This window comes from Haliotis rufescens, unplaced genomic scaffold (genome assembly GCF_023055435.1).
Source record: "Haliotis rufescens isolate VD_foot unplaced genomic scaffold, xgHalRufe1.0.p SCAF_13, whole genome shotgun sequence".
In the NCBI taxonomy this organism is placed as follows: domain Eukaryota; kingdom Metazoa; phylum Mollusca; class Gastropoda; order Lepetellida; family Haliotidae; genus Haliotis; species Haliotis rufescens.
This window is the reverse complement of record NW_025963813.1, coordinates 35,335,725-35,348,271: the sequence shown is the minus strand read 5'-3', so window position 1 is coordinate 35,348,271 and position 12,547 is coordinate 35,335,725. Positions and strand designations below refer to the sequence as shown.

Below are 12,547 nucleotides of genomic sequence, written 5' to 3'. Positions count from 1 at the left end.
CCCAACACGCTCAGTCAAGGGTCAGATCACTCTATTCTACAGGGCCCAACACGCTCAGTCAAGGGTCAGATCACTCTATTCTACAGGGCCAAGATCAAGGATCAGATCACCCCCCACCCCCCCACCCCCCCCCAACCCCCCCCCACACACACACACCCCACCCCACCCCCACACCCTCTACTTGGCCAAAAACACGCACTCAAGGCTCAGGTGACGCCCCTCTATTAGGCCCCAAACACTCACTCATGGCTCAGGTCACCCACCTCTACTGGGCCCCAAACACTAGCTTGTCAGCTAGTTTCTCAACGTAGCTTTTCAAGAGAGTGGATCAGGTTTCCGGGGAATGTTTAGTGAATGTTTTGAAAGCATGTAAGGTATCGTGACTTAGATAAACATTTCACTAGCGTTTTACAGGGACGCAGTCAATCCTGAGGAATTGAGTGCCCATGAGGTATGCATATTGTGTAGTGTTCATAATAGATGCACATACACAATGTTGCCAGGGTGCTGGCGTTGACACTGAAGGAACCAGGAAGATCACGGGGTGCATATCCGTGTCAGTGTTAAGTAATGTAAGGCTTCAAATACTCATAATTATACATTATCAACGTAAATGTTATTCAATATTTAACGTTATGGCAATCTCTCCCTAAGCCTAACAGTATGTTAAGTGATACTTAAAGTCACGTTTCCTCGCTGTAGTTTTTATTGTGGCAAATCGACAGTTTATATGTTACTCAAAATTATGTTTGTTTGTGAATGTTCAACTCACAGTGAAGAAGAAATCATATTTTTTGCTGACAGGGACAGCATTAGTCTCCCCGCCACCAGTGGGGCAGGATACGCTAACATTTCATCACCTGGTTTCATCACTTGTTGATAGTGATTCATAAACACATGCTCATGGTATAGTCGGATTGGTACAATGAGCAGAGCAAATATGTAATATAACATTCACCACAATACATTCTCCATTTTCACGTCTAAGCTGAAACTAAGTCTTGAGGGTACGTTAATACTGGAAGGTAACTTTATAAAAATAAAGGCATCAAATGAGGACATCCAAACGCATGTGTGGAGTGTAAACAAGTGTTAGTTATAACTACATTTTTTGCCGTAGAACGTCACATAACTATTCATACATATTCGACATATCCTATTTAGGAATTATACATGTTACGGTGTGAAATGTCACTGTTAAGTTAAATATTCATATGTTTCATAAACTGTGTAGCACACACCCTCACCGTAAACAAACTCGGCGAATAAGGGCCATGTACTTAAGTTTGAATGTTTATCATCACAGGTGATGGCTGCAATAGTTCATACTGGAGGTATTATCACAATTCTACGAAGCACAGACAGATGGTGTGTGAGTGAGTGAGTGAGTGTGTGAGTGAGTGAGTGAGTGGTAGAGTGAGAGAGTGGTAGAGTCAGTGGGTGAGTGAGTGGTAGAGTGAGTGAGTGGGTGAGTGGGTGGTAGAGTCAGTGCGTGAGTGAGTGGTAGAGTGAGTGAGTGGGTGAGTGAGTGGTAGAGTGAGTGAGTGAGTGAGTGAGTGAGTAAATAGAGATTTACGCTGCTTCAGCACTTAAACAATAGATTCACACCAAAGATAGCTTTCACATAGCATGCCCTTGTGAGGAATCTAAACCGGATCTTCAGCGTGATGAGTCACCTGAAACACCAACGCCTATATAATATGCACTGACATGCGTGATATACGAATGAACATGTGTCCACAAGAAGATCGGTGCTCTCATGCGTGTAAATACCTAGTAACCGACGAGTGAGTGAGTTGGGTGTAACGACGCTTTTAACAGTATTCCAGTTATATCACGGCGTGTCAGTTTAATGTGGGAGGAAAGCCCGAAGTGGTGCAGGTGTCAGACGTTTACGTCTTCGGTGAGCCCCACGAGCACGGGTATGGTGCTGACAAACCTAGAAAATAATCGGGGCGAACCGGGATTCGAACCCACAATCATAGGTTTGTCCAAGTGACGCTCTGCAAATCGAATAATCGACTTGGACAACCTGTGCCCATGTCACATATAAGAACGTGTTAGGCTCGGTTTACATGGCGTGATGTTGTCACATTTACACGATGTGGTAGCATGTTCATGTCAATGTTCCAAAACAGTTGATAGCATGTCATTAACTATTTTGATGTGTTCCCAGCATTTTGAATCCATGGAGTAAGGGGAATATTCGCGTATCAATAACAGGTGGACGTCTATCAAATGAATGTTAAACATGGGACGAAAGAGAACCTAAGGTTGTAATCAGTGGAAGTATGATTCTGTGTGTGCCCTTGTCATATTACAGTCCTTCACTGGCCATTAACTATTTAATGCTAATTCGTCCCTATAAGGAGTCTTGAAAAAATACAATAAATCAATAAAGATACAAGGTGTTCAAGAAAAGGTATCGAGTCGCACTCGTGACACCCATTACAGACACATGCAACGGCAAGGCAATTGATCAACTGAACAATGATGGGAACGTACGGTGCAAGTCAATATGGGGAATTGCATCGACATAATCTGTCACTGATGCATCAAATGTGAATTTGTACCTTATCTCGAATGAAGTGTGCACCCCTTGTTGGGATTTGTTCGAGACCTGTCGTCACTATTATGACGTCACATCGCTCTTTGTGATGCGGTGAGGTCGGGTAAACTAGTGGTTAAAGCGTTCGCTTGTCACGCCGAAGACCCGGGTTCGATTCCCGACATGGGTACGATGTGTGAAGCCCATTTCTGGTGTCCCCCGCCGTGATATTGCTGGAATATTGCTAAAAGCGGCGTAAAACCGAACTCACTCACTCACTCTTTGTGAAGCAGATATGACGTCACAGTCTTCTAAAGAAATTCGCCAATTGTCTAGCTCCCTGATGTAAGTAAAACTTCAAATACATTCTCTTTGGTAATTTCTGTGATGTTTTCTTCGAAAAGTGTAGTAAGCTAGTAGTGTACATAAAACTATGTAAGAATGCCTACAGACAAATCGCATCTATGATGTAGTGGGTAGAACGTCTTCCCGGAGAGCAGAAAGTGGGTCATACCAAAGGACGTTTCACAACGGTACGTATATCCTGCTTGGCGCTCGACAAAGGAGGTTAAAACAAGGACAGGTCGGCCCCGGTATGTAGGTTAGTAACTATGGCATGGTATCTCAGTGAGCCAGCACTAGTGAACCGGCATTAGTGTGGACTAGTACAGGCAGAGACAGACAGACAGACAGACAGACAGACACCGACACACACACACACACACACACACACACACACACACACACACACACACACACACACACACACACACACACACACACACACACGCGCGCGCGCGCGCGCACACACACACACACACACACACACACACACACACACACACACACACACACACACACACACACACACACACACACACACACACACAAACACACACAAACACACACACACACACACGACCCGTCGCAATATATACGTCTCAATAATCATGAACGCAATGGTAAACCCTATATCACCCTATATGACCTCACTTGAAGTACAGATTACCTACCGGGTGATGTAGCCGTTACATCTGCTGTTTCAATCATAGATTGTCACTGTTATTTGATACATGTGATTGACCAATGACAACCGAAAAATTTCAAAATTCATTTTAGAATAAATATTGATTAATGAGATTAAAGGCAAGGCTTCAGGGAGATATTTGGACAAACAGGTCTTTCAAACAACACCAATCTATCAACTCATTCAGTTTGTTTATGTTGTCACGCCGCACTCAGCAATATTCCAGCTATACAACAACCACCTGTGAACACTCGAGTCTACGCCATACAATCCAGTGATTTATATTATTAGCAACCATGCCCGACATCGGGGGACGCAATCTGTTACGTAACTTCGATTAGAACCCTAAAGTGTTAGTAATCCAGACTCCATCTTGTTCTTTAGCAGATGAGTCAAACGTCATCACGAGACAGGACAACACTCATCATGTGACATCATTGGCAGTCACGTGATTTGGGGGTCGACATTGACATGTATTGTTTCGTCTCTTGGTACGGATTAACCAATGGAATTGCAGTGATGGTAAATAAACAGACATATGAAGATAATTTATATTAAATCCATTTATAATAAGGCCAGTAGTGGATACAGTTTGTTGTTCGCCGTTCGTCATTGTCATAATTAGGCAAGAAGTATGCAAGTAGAATGCTTCTGTTATCAGCTCCTTGACATACTTTAAAAAGCAATCTGACGACGCGAGGCGGGCGTGCCGTGCTGCAGAAATACGTGGACGTTGATAGGTAACTGGGCCACGTAAGAACTCTTTAAATGTTCTGTAATGTTGTTATCCTCGTTCTGTTTAAATTTCTGATTGCCCTGTCATGACTGTTACAAATCAGGAGGACGTTTACACAAAGATTCAATTCCGCTGCGTAGATCAGTGATGACATGGCTACGTTGGGCTCATGTGTTTATTCGAATTATATTAAAAAGTGATGTTCACTAAACGGTGACTGTATTTTGACATACTATTGCCACTCATCACATACATTTGATACTGTACACTTGGGGTTGAATATGAATAGGGTGATGTTCCATAGTCCATCTTCCAAAGTTCGCCATGTCTCACCCTTTATCAAAACGAAACTAGGAAGTGGGCAGGTGTAATAATGCAGTACACTTGTTATTTACAAGGGTTGTCGACTTTGTATTTTCAAACTGGCTTAGTCTAAAGTCTCATCTTGCTCATGTGTTCAAGGAAAGAGAGTCGGGGCGATCTCCAGTTAGCCTGTTGGGTTATTTACACATAACCCTGAACATGAAGATCTTGTTTACTTTTGTAAACATTGCTACAAGTCTTCCACAGTTGTCTCCCTTGCGTGCATACCTTGACTGCAATCAGCCAATATAATTATAGGCACTGTAAATTCAGCTATAAGAACAAGACTTTTGCTTGTTGGTTAATATTATCTATTACCAGGGTGACATAATTTTAACCACTCAGTACAAATGTAATGATATGTACAATAATATACAGTAAACTACGGTTATAACGAACACACTGATAACGAACAGACCGATATAACGAACTCATTTTTTAGCCGGGCCATTTGTTGTATATATGCTGTTTAAGTGCTAATAACGAACTACGGTTATAACGAACTTAAATTAGTGGTCCCTTTGAGTTCGTTATAACCGTAGTTTACTGTAACAATGTCTTCAACAGGCTCGGTTAGGGATCTACAGTAAACTACGGTTATAACGAACACGCTTATAACGAACTGACGGATAAAACGAACTTACTTTTTAGTCCCGACTATTTGCTGTAGTTATGCTGTATATATGCTTATAACGAACTACGGTTATAACGAACTAAAAATAGTAGTCCCTTTGAGTTCGTTATAACCGTAGTTTAATGTATATGCAAATCAAAGTGTATTGATCCTGCTCTTGCATGCGTATGTACCCGTTGATTACAAGTAAACGAGAGGACAGGGTAGTCAAGACTGAAATTGATTGAACGCGAGGGGCAGAAGGGAGAGGAGTGCATGAGAGGGACAACACAGACTGGAGTGAATGGGAGGGACAGCACAGAATGGAAATGTCCTCCCCTTGTCTACCGGAAGACGTTTAAAAAGACTCATTATGTAACAATATAAATTTAAATATACAGTAAAGTACGGTTATAACGAACTCAAAGGGACTACTAATTTTAGTTCGTTATAACCGTAGTTCGTTACAAGCATATACACAGCATAACTACAGCAAGTAGTCGGGACCAAAAAGTAAGTTCGTTATATCCGTCAGTTCGTTAAAAGCGTGTTCGTTATAACCGTAGTTTACTGTACATGTTTCTGGTACGCGTTTGTTACAAGACAGATTGTTCCAACAGGGATATATGACACATTATGTGACACATTAAGCGTTCATGTATGCCTAGCGGAACGTTATGTTAGGGAACTATGTCATGCAACAAGCATGTATGGTCAATCCATGTAAAGGAATAGTCAAATGTGCCTATATTGCTACCAGGAACACCTAGACTTATCCAAAGCCCCGTGACGCGACTTGCAATATCCAAGCTGCGATAAATTTAAAAAGCCTGAGGCAAGCGTGGCGTTTTTTTAGTAAAGGTAGACAAAATAGTGATTGCTGCTATGCCTAAGGTACACGTACATTGTACATAATTTGTCACACATGTTATTAATCATTGCTGGCAAAAATACATTTAAACTTTTCATCGTACACACAGGTGTTGCGTTCTTAATTTCTTGAGTATGGAATCGTATTGCTATTTGTCTATAATACTGTTACTTATCTGTCTTGGTGTCCACGCCTCGTTATCTCGAATGTCCATGGTATCTCGAAGTTACAACATTGTTCCGCTAGATTCGAGATAACGGGTTTCAACCGTTTTGTGGTACATTTTCCCCACAATGACACTCAGTAGTTTCTAGACACGAATAAATAATAAACAGATAATTTGGAAACAAGATAATAACATCTGCATGTACAAGTACAGTAACAAATAAACCTTCAAATCGTCTGCATGTGTTCCATGTTTTCATTTTAGGACTTACCCCTTAGCAACGGACGACAAAGAGGAAGACCATGGGAAGGTCTGTTTTGTTTCATTCGTTTATAGACCCGTCAAGATCCGGGGTAGAATAGGTCTTCAGCAACCCATGCTTGTCGTAAAAGGTGACGATGCTTGTCGTAAAAGGCGACTAACGGGATCGGATGGTCAGGCTCTCTGACTTGTTTGATGCATATCATCGATCCCAATTGTGTGGATCGATGCTCGTGATATCATTCACTGGACTGTCTAGTCCAAACTCGATTATTTACAGACCGCCGTCATGTAGATGGAATATTGCTGAGTGCGGCGTTAAACAACAAACAAACCTACTCATTCGTTTATAAGAGAAAACTCAAATTGATTTCTAAGCTGCACATTATCGCACTGATATACTTAAGAGCACAATATTGCATTGTAGGGCCAAATAATGGTACTAAGAATGAGCTGCGTACATGTGCATGGCAAACTGTGACACTGCTTCCGCCACATTATCCCCAATAACGATCCAAGTTACGACATGTCCTCGGAACCCCAATGCTCGTTGCAATAGGTGAAATATCTGAATTTGATAGACAGGCTCTGGTCTGTCTTATTGCATGTATTGCTGCCCTTCAGTTACTGTTAACGTCGTACAGGACTGGTCCGTGGACAATGACATCTCTACACCCCCCTGTGTCATAATGTCCTGTACTAAGATGAGGTCACAGTCAGGAACCTGATGCGCTGATGAAGTATGCGCAACATCATCAGCCAAATTTTCTTTAAATGTATACTTCCACTCTCCGTCTGCTTCAATGTTTTTTATACTCATTTTGCATGTCAACTGTACACCAATAGCGTTTGTGGTCACATTTATCTTTTCGATCTTCTTCAGAGTGCATAAAGTTTACATCTGGATGCCAAAAGGAGGTTCTTTTGGTCACGCCTCCTTGGAGATGAGCAGCGGCGAATATGTCAGCTGGTGGCCACGTGGAGGCAAAAAAGGGAAATCCAAATGCGGGATAGGTAAGAAGTCTTCCATAACCAACTCCAGCCTTAAGGAAGATATTCGCGAGATGGAACGTGAGCCGACTCATACATTTACTATACCGGAGGAAAAATTAGATGAAGAAGAAATGAAGAATAAGTGGGACAGTTGGTTTACTAGCGGTCATTACAGTCTTTTCGGTTCAAATTGTTGCTGGGTTGTCTACAAGGTCCTGCGTGCAGGTGGGGCACCAGTCAGTGCAACCATACTATGGAGACCAGAGACTCTGCGTCGATACTTGGCTACTTACCTGGGTGGTGCATGGGGAATTACAACATTTTATAACTTACCTTTTTCTGATATGTTTTGTTAGATGGTATTTTGTTATCAGGTCAGGTATTAGCATTGTAGGCCTGGCAACCTATCCTGAGAGCATCTCCGTATTAAACATAATTATATCATTGTCACAAACTGAAGTAAAAGCAAGACATGTTTAATATTTTCAAGAGTTTTTGTTCATTATAATCTACATGTACATGCGCACACGCTATTTTATGTAACCGTTACGATTTTGTTCAAGACAGAAAGTCTTGTCATTTGTTTTCTATAACGATGGTATGTTTTAACATGTCTGCGTGAATCACCTCATTTCGAAACATAATGGCACTTTGATCATTATGACTGAGACCAACATTTTAATCTTTTTGGTCTGTTTAGGCGGGGTATTTTTAGTGCTCACAGGAAAATATTGTCATGTGGTAGAAGTGAATGTTTTAGGCTAATTTGTGGTGATTGTCAGTGGTAGTAAATAAGTGAGGTGTTGTGAACAGTTTTCAGTGGTACTTAATAATTAAACACTCTTGTGTCTCAAAGAACACGACAGTGTTGATGGATCTCGTTTCGGGATGGGTACAGATGTTTCTAGAAGTCTGGATGTACCTGTGTAAGTGCGACACGAGGACGATTTTCTTAGATACTTATCAAGTGCAGACGTGATATCTTATAAAACACATATTGCTAACAGCTTCCACTTTATGACATTTGCGAGCACACTTTTATCAATTGTATGCTTGATACATATCGCAACTACAACATATTTGTGATCCACAGAGTTGCCTTTTTATGATTGTGTAGCTCAATCTGTGTTTCATGATAATGTATTGATTATTCATTGATGTTGTGTGGTCATGCATTAATTTCACAAGGTATTTCTGTACATACTTATTTCTGGGTTAACCTTTATGTTTCAATTTGGAAATCATGTAATAAAGTCAATTTCATAATGCTGTCAGAAAGTTTTCTTGATGTTCTTTTCAGTAATACAACTGTTGTAGCACTTTGTAGAAGCTATGACATATTTCTAGCAAGCCCATACGGAATATTGCGCTCAATTTCAAAATGATGCCCAGAATGAAATTCTAAGAACGGGATCGGGCGGCCAGGCTCACTAACTTGGTTGATACATGTCATCGATCCCAATTGCGTGGATCGATTATCATGATGACAATCACTTGATTGTCTGGTCCAGACTCGATTATTTACAGACCGCCGTCATAAAGCTCGAATACTGCTGAGTGCGGAGTTAAACAACAAACGAACGAAAACGAACAAACGAACATGTTATAAAGATTATATTTGACTGTTATTGGAATATTAAGAACGTCATTTCGGGTTTTTTAAATATCAAAACGACATTTCGTTTGTGTTCATTGTTATTTATATTCCAATATACCCATTTCCAATGAAACAGTTGTTTCCATATATCCTGTGTCTTTTTATCATGCACTAAATACAAGCGACAGATCCCTTTCCATGTTCACAAGAAATCTCTGCCCTGAAGAGAGTCGATTGTACCATTCCGACTATAGTTGCAATTTATAGACTCAATACTAATGGTAAAACGCAGTCATTCCTTCTTCGGGTATGTGAGCATGGTAACCATAAATATATTTATATAATGTATTATATACTCATCTGGCAACGAGATTGGAAACAACAAGAAAATACATATTTCGCTTTGCATGTAACAAAATACGATTTTGTCACGGAAATATTTTTGCTTGTCAAGATAGATAATTTTTAGACGAAAGTATTTGGGCACGGAATTCAAAGTATCTGTTCAATATTTGCGCATTCAGTTGGTCCATGAGAAAAAGTAAACAACAAGTTTAAACTTAGTTTCTTAAAACTTGCCTGTATGCAGGTAGTAGGAAAGTTGGTATTGCCTCCAAACACAGCATATATACATATTGTTCCCACGTAATACATCTTCTTACAGACCAGGGTAGTCACACAATTTGCCATAGGGTCAGACAGTTTGCATTTCTACAGAAAAAAACTTACCATACAATATGTGTGTATTACAGCAGATACACACTTACCAATAGCCCCAAATGTTTCGATATATTTCTGCATCAGGAAATTTGGCATAGCGATACATAGATCAGCTATTAAATATATGTGTTAACTACAGTTACCACGGCAACACAACTAAGGTGAATTTAACAGAAACCACCACATATTCTTACTGGTAATGATCGGACTCAGCTTCGGGCTACCAAATACTTTTTTGTTTCCTTTTCAAAGTCTGTTGAATTGCAGGGCGATGCCAAGCGGGACAACTTCTGTCATAATTCTTCTGACTGTGTCCTGAATACTAGACCCTCCTGTTACAGGAAGTCTTAACACCTGTGAGATGAAGTACTGTATCAGGGTATGGCGAAGGGAAAGACAAACTAAAATGTCAAGCAAGCAAATACTAAAACTCAGAATTTAATAAAGTTGAAAAAACATATATAAACATTTATATACAAATTATAAAGGAAATGTCTAGAACTGAAGGTGCTTTATGTGTTACACTATTGACAACTGACAAGGAAAATAAATACATCCATACTCACAACTGTCTTACAATCATGGCTGGAGTAGATTCTTGCCCAGTTCGTCAAGTTTGTCAAGGGTTTTCAGAAGGAATACTATCAAAGATTGACCTGCATCATCTGTTTCCTGCTTTCCCTGGGCATCAATCCACACAAGGACAAGTAGTAGTAGTAGTAGTAGTAGTAGTTGGTTGGTTGGTTTGTTGGTTGGTTGGTTGGTTGTTTAACGCCGCACTCAGCAATATTCCAGCTATATGACGGCGGTCTGTAAATAATCGAGTCCAGACCAGACAATCCAGTGATTAATATCATGAGCATCGATCCACGCAATTGGGATACGATGACATGCAACAACCAAGTCAGCAAGCCTGACCACCCGATCCCGTTAGTCGCCTCTTACGACAAGCATAGTCGCCTTTTACGTCAAGTATGGGTTGCTGAAGATCTATTCTACCCCGGGATCTTTACGGGTAGTAGTAGTTGTAGTAATAGTAGTAGTAGTAGTAGCGGGGTAGTATTGAGTTGTTACCCTGACTCCTCACAAAGGCTCATCATTAGGCTTAAAATACAATTCTACTAATGGTCGATGTTTGACCAATCTGGGTCTTCAGATATTCACGTTGAATCAGGAGTAACAAGAATAGTTGAAGAAAAGAAGACAGATTTGCACAATTTCACACTATCCCCAAAGTTATCAACATGAATCGTCCATGATGAAAACATGTACGCCAACGTAATTCGAATCATTATAAAATGCCATTTCATTGATCACATTATAAGCCATTTTCATAGGGAACATCATACAATTCTACTAATGATGTTTGACCACACTGTCTTAGATATTCACGTTAAATCAGGAAGAAACAAGAATAATTGAAGTAAAGAAGACAGATGCCTCTTTGGCTTTGAGCATGGCGTCTGGGGAAATGAAACAGAAATTTACAAAATCATTGTTAGTGTTTCTGCTTCGTTATACCATGGTTATCTTACATAGCCTATTCTAAATACATGTATGGTCGAGGGGACTGACACATAAAGGCGCTTTATACAACATGTCAGTTGTGACGCTGGTAGAAACGTATCCACGGTATTTTAACTACAATCAGTGCAGAGGAAAATACCTTATCTGACCTCAAACGACAACTGTCGGAAAACCTCTACTTGACGTTTACCTTGTTTATTGTGTTCACATAAAAGGCCTCGCAGGTAGCGCGGTTCGTGAAATGTGATATGTGAGGTGACTAACTGAATGAATGCGGAAGTATTTTCGTTTCACAGACAAAACACACAATCTACGATATCAAGTCAGTTTGTGTCCAAAACATCAGAACATAAACAATCAGGAATATCCCCTGCAACATGTTCCCGAGGGGCGGAGAAGGAAAACTGGCAATAAAAAATATATATATTTATATGGATCACTAAAATTCAATGGTGACGACAGTGGTGGTCAGCCAGTCATTAAAATAGTTAAAATCAGATTAGAATAATGCTTTTAATTCATACTGGAGGCTGTTGTAATTACAAAACTCGGAACAGGGCCAATTTCATAATTAAAATGAATGTTAGGGCTGGTCAAAACAATATCTACAGGTTACACACAACCAAATGTTTTCCCATAAACTTCTATAGTAACGTTATATTTTCTTAAAAAATAACTAAGCATTCAACAGCTATTACCTGTACGTGTGTGCACAGTTTGGCCTTAGAGCAGCAATAAAAACATAAAAAATGACTAGCTTAGCCAGCTCCTTTTCCGAGTACAGGAAGCTAAACACCCCACCCCTCTCGATCTGCACTGAAGGCTCCCTACGAAAACCGCACTGTCCCGCACTGTCCAAACTGGTTCTGATTTGGTGTAGTAGAACCCTCAGCAATTGTTGGAATGAAATGTATATGCGTTTCTAACAGAGTATTTGGTTGGCTGTAGTTGATTTAACTCCAGCCATATCGAGGTCAGCACTGAGTGAAGGCTCTGTCAGTTCATCTGAGCTCTCTGTGTAACCATGCAGAAACGCACACAAAGGCATAAGGTAATCACGTCAACAATGTTCAACAGACAGATTGACATCTTTAACACGCACATCTAGCAATCTTACACGTCAGT

General features: G+C 40.4%; 1 long non-coding RNA gene across 1 annotated transcript; it reads left to right on the top strand.

Moving 5' to 3' along the window:
* The first annotated feature begins 4,147 nt into the window (after positions 1–4,147).
* LOC124151586 lies at positions 4,148–8,848 on the top strand. The gene is made up of 3 exons (XR_007220437.1): positions 4,148–4,328; positions 6,589–6,634; positions 7,469–8,848. It is a non-coding gene; the product is annotated as an uncharacterized LOC124151586 (long non-coding RNA).
* The last annotated feature ends 3,699 nt before the right edge of the window (positions 8,849–12,547 follow it).